This window comes from Hordeum vulgare, chromosome 5H (genome assembly GCF_904849725.1).
Source record: "Hordeum vulgare subsp. vulgare chromosome 5H, MorexV3_pseudomolecules_assembly, whole genome shotgun sequence".
Taxonomy (NCBI): Eukaryota; Viridiplantae; Streptophyta; class Magnoliopsida; order Poales; family Poaceae; genus Hordeum; species Hordeum vulgare.
Window position 1 is genome coordinate 219987141 of NC_058522.1, and position 8435 is coordinate 219995575.

Sequence of the window (8435 nt, forward strand, 5' to 3'; positions counted from 1 at the left end):
ACCCTCAGCACCAATCTCCTATGCACCAAAATCCTCAGCTCCACCTCCAAAGCCTCAAGAAAAACCAGTACAACAGCATGTCGTGAAGCCTACGACCGCCAGCTCCAGCTCCTCACTCCCAGCTGCAACTAGCTCGGAGACAAAGTCTTCAACACCACTTGTGAAGACTTTGACAACTACTGAACGTGCACCTCTGGCCAGCCCCAGCAAAATCATCGCAGTCCCGTCTACATCGGAGGGAACTGATGACTATGATGATGAAACCCTGCAAGCCATCATCAGAAACAAGCAAGAAAGGGTAGCACAAGCATCAGGCAGTGCTATTCCTCTGGCCATGGACCCCAAGGTCCTCCTCGACTACATCAATATATGGTATGAGGACCCAAACACACCCATTGATGATTTGAAACTTCCTCCTGGCATCAGCCACATGGTGGCCACCTTCATAAATGAAGCCAAGTGGAAGGAACAGCAGGCCAGGCAGGCAAAGGTTGCAAAGGCCAAAAAGGAGAAATTCCTCAGGCAAAATCTCCTCAAGCTGACTCCTGATGCACTGGTGTCAACCCAGGCAGAGCTGCAGGTGTTGACTGACAAGTATGACAAGCTGTCATATCGCAAAAGCATCAAGCGCAATTTCATCAAGCTAGCCACTAGTGATGTTGATGACTACAACAAAAGAAACCCACCCCCAGCACCAACTCCTCAGCCCCTGGTTGAACAGCCAGCAGATACATCTCCTGATGAGGAGGAAACTCCTCAAGCTGAGGAAGAACACCAGGAGCGCCGTGCTGATGATCCGGCCATTGAAGAAATCATCACGGAGACTGCCACTGATGAAATTGCAACCACTGATGAGACTGCTCCTGATCCAGCTGCTTCACCAAAGCAGGCTAATGACTCTGTTCCAGCTGGTTCCTCACTACCAGCTGAAGAATCTGTAGAAAGAACACCTTCACCACAAGCTTCAAAGGTGAAGAAGATAACTCCGTCTGCATCAGACGTGAAGAAAACAAGAGCTGCTGAAAAGGAAGCAAAGAAGAGAAAAGCCTCCTCAGCAGTATAAAAGACTGAGGCAAAACGCCTCAAAGAAATTGAAGAATCTACCCCTCTGGACCCGGTGCCTCTAAATGTCGCACCTTCATATGAAATGGTCGTCATTGATGACCCAGCTACAAGGGCTGATGAGGAAATGAAGGATGTCGCCTCTGAGGAACACACTGATGAGGAAATCCAGATTGATGACAATCCTCAACCCCTCATTCCTCAGACAGAGACCACTCAAGCATCAGCTGCAGCAGCTGATGAGACTCCTTCTGCCACAAAGCCAGCTGAAGAAAAACAAGCTGAGGAAAATGTACATTCTGAGCAAACTCCTCAAGATGAGGAACAGGCTGACCCAACTCCTCAAGCTGAGAAAGAAGCAGAAATTGCTCAGCCTGAAGCTCAGCTAGAACGAGCATCATCTCCCCAGCATGAAGTACCAGCTGATGAAATTCCTCAACTTGAAGAAAAAGCTGAAGAAAATGTACCCGCCAAAGACAATGACTTCATTGTGCTCGACCCATAGACTGCCATGTTTGTCTCCCCTCCCATTCCTCACCAGAATCTTAAGCCAGTTCAGCACCAACCATTCTCCAAGCGTCCAAAGTTTCAGAAAGAAGATTTTTTTGAAGAACACATGTATTTCATCAGAGAGAATCCTTATGACAAGCCTCAAATGAGGCATCTGAAGTTTTGGACAAGGACTCAGAGGAACTACTATTCCTCAGTGCTCTGTGGCCGCAACAAGATATTCCAGCACAGGCACATTCCTCATGTTGAGCTTGAAGCAATACCTTACATGGAACCAGTCCTCAGTGTACTCCACGATGCAGGTTTGCTCCCTATGTGCTCAGACATATCAGACTGGAATAGTGAGCTTATTCTTCAGTTCTATGCAACTCTGCACATCTCTGGCAACGCTGATGACATCAACACTTGGGTGTTCGACTTGATGTCCCAAAATACTCACTACAAAGCTCCGGCTTCTGAACTCCTCCGAGAACTGCCCGTACCAATCCCCTCAGATGGGGCAGTGAAGCTTTATGGTGAGCGTGAGCTGTCAAATGGAATGATGGAAGTCCTCATGAAGCCTTTGGCTGCAGGAAAACCCTCAAGAACCACATTCCTCGTCCATGAGCTCAAGTACACACCCCGCTCTGTCTACAGAATCCTCTGCAGTGTGCTCGCGCCAATCAAAGGCATGACGATGAAGAAGATGTGGTAGACCTCATGAAGAATATCCTCTTCAACATCATTCACAGTATTCCTATCAATATTCATGATTTCTTCTTGAGGACTTTGGCTGACAATGCAATGTGCCCCTATGATCACAAAATATATGCGCCTGGATCATGAGATTCATCAGGACAAGGATAGGCATCAACTTCCATGCTGATTTCCAAAACCATGTTGGTTATATGCCTCCTATCCGGGTCAACAAGAAGACTTTCGAGCCCATTGAGGGCAAAGGAAAATCTGTGATTGAAGAAGGCAGCAGGCCCCTTGATGGCCAGTTTAAAGAACCAGAAGCTTATTCCTCATGGGACGATACTGAGACACGTCCAGCAAGCCCAGTTCCCCCTCGCGTGCTGAATACCAGAGAGCTCCTTCTCAGTCTTCACCAGAAGGTGGATCGCAACCACAAATGGGTCAAACGCCAGTTTGGTGCCATTGTGAAAACCATCACTGAGACTCAGAACTCTGTGAAGCTTAATCATCACTATCTGCATGAGGTTTTCGATCGCACCTGGGCTACACTTGCATATCTGAAGACTCAGACTGAGCTTGAAGAAATGAACTTTGAGCAGGACTTTGACTGGTCGTGGCCTCCCAAGAGGAAGTTCAGACACATTCCAGTGCCAGACCTTGAAGACAGCTCATTTTCTTCTTTTCGCACTGCTGAATCTGATGAGGAACAACTCGACACTGCAACCGGCCCCAGGAAGAAGACTACTCCCAAGAAGCATCACGGCTCTTCCTCGACCGCCAAGAAATGAAGTCTTCACGGGCGTTAGTCCTCAGTTTGTCCGATTTTGTCACTTGATGACAAAGGGGGAGAAACACGAGAGTTAGTCTTCAAGCAGGATATTTTTGGGGCTTATAAACTATATTAAGTTACAAACTCTTGGCTCTTCTGAAGTTTTTATGTAATGAGTTGTAACTTAAGCCCGATGGTACTCTCACGCTTTTGAATGTTTTTCTTCGCATGCTTATTCCTCAAAGTTTTAATGCACGCATGCTGGAATTCGTCAGATACCATTTGCCATCATGCATCTTCATTTTCTTCATATGATATGTTATATGTATGCATGATTTACAAGACTCAGGGGGAGATCTCCATGATAAAAATCATCAATGTGCATCTGCTATAAAAGCAAAATCCTCAAGGTATGCACATCTTCAGGGGGAGTCTCTCTGAATCTTGTTTTCAAATTCCTCAAATGAGTATTTACACTTCATATTTTTTATCCCTGTTGAAGACTTAACCTAATTGTCATCAACCACCAAAAAGGGGGAGATTGTAAGTGCATCTAGTGCCTCTTAGTGATTTGGGTGGTTTGAAGACTTATAGGTTAAGTATCTAATGTGTTTGTGAGTGTACACAGGATCTATAAGTCATTGAGGAGTTTGAGATATTTGAAGAATATCGACCCCTAAAAATATATTTCTTCAGTTGAAGAAAGTGGTCTGAAGCTGAAGAAATGAATCGCGAGGAATCTGCGATGAAATTGATATTCCTCATGAAGATATTGATATTGAGAAGATCGGTGGTTCCTGAAGAAAATCGTTCTGAAGAAATTGAAGTGTGAAGATTTACGTTTTCTATTTTACTTTCTTCGCATTTGATGAATAGGAACACCGTACTGTTAAAGGGGGTCGAAGTTACACTATGGAATGAATTTCCTCATGATGCTCAACCCAAGCCTAATCCTACCAAAAGCCTCAAGTGAGGAATATGAGTGACATGAGGACTCTCACAGTTGAGGGTTCCGACCGTTTCGATAACCACGCCAAGTCATTGGTCTTATCCACTCCAACGGTCATATTATTTAAGGGTATTAGTGTCAAATCATGTCGGGATGCTCCCAGGCTATAAATAGCCACCCCCACAACCACTAGCGGGTTGGCTGCTCCATTAGAAACTGACACTTGTCATAAGAGCAACCCAAATTCCTCAGAGCTTTCGAGAGTAATTCATCAGTGGGGAAATGCACCACCCACCGAAACCACAAACCAAACCTAGTGATTGAGCATCACTGAAGAAGTTGTTCCTGTGTGGGACTGAAGCCTTTTACCTTTGAGGACTGTGCATCCTCCAGACGGTTAGGCGTCATGGTCTAGAGCAATCCAGCAGTCAATTGTGGATCGCCGGGTGACCAAGTTTGTGAGGGTTTGGAAGTCTGCCCTGAAGACTTACCACGAGTGTTGGGCGAGGACTGTGTGTCCTTAGCTCAAGGAGAATACGGTAGGGACTGTGTGTCCCGGGACTGGGTGTCCTTTGGTTTCAATACCAAGCCGATCCAAACCAGATGTACAACTGTCACAGCAGTTGGAACTGGGTCATCAACAACAGTCTTCACTAAGAATCGGGTTCTAATTCCTCAACTATTTACTTTCTCTGTATTATGTGTTGATGACTTTCACTGTGACTGTTTGAAGAATTTGCTGAAGACTTTCTCTGAATTTCCTCAACCCCAAATTCTTCACAATAGTTAATCATCATTTGTATTCTGCGTGCCTGCTTACTGTGCAATCTGTTTTCACATTCTTCACTTCGTAATACTGATGTTGTGAACGTTTGCACGTCTGATCCTTAACTGTTTCCGCTGTAAGTTAGTCATGAGTGAGGAATGACCTCAAAAGAAATTTCCTCAGTGATGAAATTCTAAAAATCTCCTATTCACCCCCCCCCTCTAGTCGATATAACGCACTTTCACATCTAACCCGTCCGGTGTATCACATCCGTCAACACATAACCAGAATCTTGGAAACTCATCTATCTCAGACCCTCGTAATCACAATGATACTAAGTATGGCGATACATCAGGACCTATCTGCACCAATACTGGGGAAGCCAGACTCCTCTCGCCACTACTAGTATTGAAGCAATTTCGAACATCCTCCGTCCTGAGTTACTAAGAAATTTGAACGATAACGATGTGCTCAACAATCCCCTGGAGCTCAACTCCCCAAAAGAAATCAAGTCAGACAGGAGGTACCAAGACAGAACTCCGTCACATCGACATCATATAGATTCCAAAAATATTCGCGTGATCCTAAAAAACTTGAGTCAGAAGAGGAGTAGAATTAAAATTCTTACATCAAGATTCCTCACCAGAGCATATAAGAGTAAAAAAAGAGTCCTACTCTCTGATATATAACTAGACTGAAAGCAGTTTTTTACTAGACCCGACTCGGCCAAGTTCGATCAATCAAGGGGGCTCCTAGGTCGGTACTGCTCTGATACCAACTTGTAGCGCCGAAGATGTGGTCTTATCCTTATTTTGGCACGAGGGCCTCGACAGGGATAGAAATGCATCTCGTTGTTTCACAAGAATGGATATTGTTACAAGTACATGTACTAAAAAGATGAGTATAAGGAGTTGGCTTACACTCGCCTCAAGCTACATCAGAGCCACATTAATACAACAACATAATCAATCATCATGAAGAAGAGCAGGGTTCGACTACGGATGAAAACAAACGATAAAAGAACGACATCCATCCTTGCTATCCCAGGCTGCCGGCCTGGAACCAACCTAGATTGATGAAGAAGAAGAAAGAGAAACTCCAAATAGCACAATCAGCGCGCTCACATCAAAGTAAGTCTTTACTTGTACCTGCAACTAGCGTTATAGTAATCTTTGAGCCATAAGGGACTCAACAATCTCATTTTCAATGGTATCAAGACTAGCAAGGCTAAAAGAGTGAGGTATTTATTTGAGGTGGCTAACTTACGAGTAGAAGAATAAGAGGGGGATGATCTACACATAACGGACGTGAACTAATAATGATCAAATGAATGACCCTGAACACCTACTTATGTCATACATAACCACACTGTGTCCTCGATCGGAGAAGGAGCTCATGAAAGACACAGTCACGTTTACACACACAGTTGGCAAGTTTTAATTAAGTTTAGTTCAAGTTATCTAGAACCAGATGTTAAACAATGTTTCCACGTTGCTACATAACCGCGAGCATGGCCTTTCGAAAGATTTAACCCTGTAGGGGTGCTCCGACTAGTCCGTCACAAATTGCCACAAGCTTCATAGAAAGCCTTGATCACAAAACTCGTTATCTCCCCGGATTCCTTAGATGAAAACCTCAACTCTGAGATTACCCAAAGTATCACCAGAATCCCGATGCAAAGATATTTTGTAAAAGGTAAAACGAATCCAGCAAGGCCGTCATCTTGCCAACAGACCTGATAGAAGTCGCTTATCTCGTTCTCAGGGCACGATTGGATGAGCTAGACGACGGGATGTCTGAAACCCCGTGTGACCAGGGGGCGCCGGACATCGCTAAGGTTTGACCAACACTCATGAGGAGCACTTTCCCGGGGCTTGACTAAATTTCCTCGGGTTCACTACTCCCTATGTGGTTCATTAGTTATTAGGAAAATGTATAACCAATGTTGGGCCTTACCAGACCAGTTTGAAACTAAAATGAATTATCAAGGGGGGGCCATAACAACCCCGATCGTGTTAGGAGCGCTCAATTGTGGAATGTAACACCGCTTGCCGAAACTAAGGCGATAAAGGTGGAACAAAACACTAGGCTAGAAAGTCGAGACTTCCACCTTTTACCAAGTATATAGGTCCATTAAATTAATTAGCAATTATATGGTGATATAACAAGGAATCCATGTTACCAGATGAAAGCAACTGCACCCGCAACTAGCAACGCTATCCAATGGTTAAGCAAGCAGTAACATAGCCAATGAGTGGTTTTCTACATTGTAGAAAGGTTGAAGGTTTCATGGCAATGTTGATAGGCTAACATTTAACATGTAATAGGCACTGAGACATAACGAAAGAAATGAGACAACTAGAATGGCATTGATAGTAACTGTATCTACGGAAATGATCATCTTGCTTGAGATCCCGCTTGGAAGAAGAACCACTCCGTGAAACAGCCGAACCGACATAGTCGAACGGATCCTCACATTCCAACACGGTTGCAGAACTCTATCGAGATGAAGCAAACCAGAAACAAGAATCAACACTGATATTCACCACGGCACATGCACGGCAAGATCTAATTCACATATGATGCATGATCAGTTTCAATTATCCAAGGCAGGGCATGGCCATTCACACAAACAGATACTACACATTTTGTGAAGCTCAATATGCAACGAGTTGCATATTGACGAAACTCCACATACGGATTATTTAGTTCACTCCCGTTTAGGTACACAACAATATTAAAATGTTGTTAACATGGAAAGGCATGAAGCGTAATTAAACTACCTGTCTAGGCATTTTAAATGAGGCTGGAAACAACATATAGCATTTCCAAAACGACCCCACTCATTAACTTTGTAATCTGTCCAGATCTGTCCTAAAGATATTTTAAGGTAGTTAAATGACAAAACAAAGTGGTTCACGTGATTCGACTCGTTGTTCTATTACATTTACTTATATGGTTCATCTCCAACGGAGCTATGAATAACTAGCTATGAATTAAACGTTTTTAACACGTTGTCGTGCAAACCAATGCAAATAGCATGGCTAACAGTTCTATATATGCATGGGAGCTTCAAATCATTATTGTACGCGAAAACCTACATGTTCTACATATAAAACTTGTCGTGATCCGACGCACTGTTTAAAAATATGGGAGTTTTAAAATATGCACCTAATCTGTAATTTAAAACCCTGGATAATAGGAAACTCGCAGACATAAAAAAACAAAGGTGAGCCGAATCTGGCTACAGGCCAAATCAGTGACATAGGGCGTATGATATCTATCCTACGCGCGGGCGAGGATTAGGCAGCGGGGCGCTCACCTAGAAGGCCTTGGGCCGGCCTGGAGAGGAGGTTGGGCCGGTTCGGGCACGCTCGACGAAGATGTTCTGGTGGCTGATTGGATTTGTGGATGAGCGACACCAGGGACAAGGAGATCCAGGTGAGTAGATCATGTGGTTCATAGGCCGAGCTGGTACAGCCGAACCGCCGGTTCTTGTGGTTTACGCTGAGCCAGCTCTCTAGCGGGGCGCGGTCAACGAGCGCGCGCGGTCGCTCGCTGCTCGTCCTTATCCTGCTCTCGTGGACGAGGACAGGCATGGCAGCGATGGTTGCTTGGGGACCCGACGCGGATGCTGAGCTCGGATCCGGTCGAGGGGATCGACGAGATGGATAGATCCATGGCAAAGGAATCCATTCCTG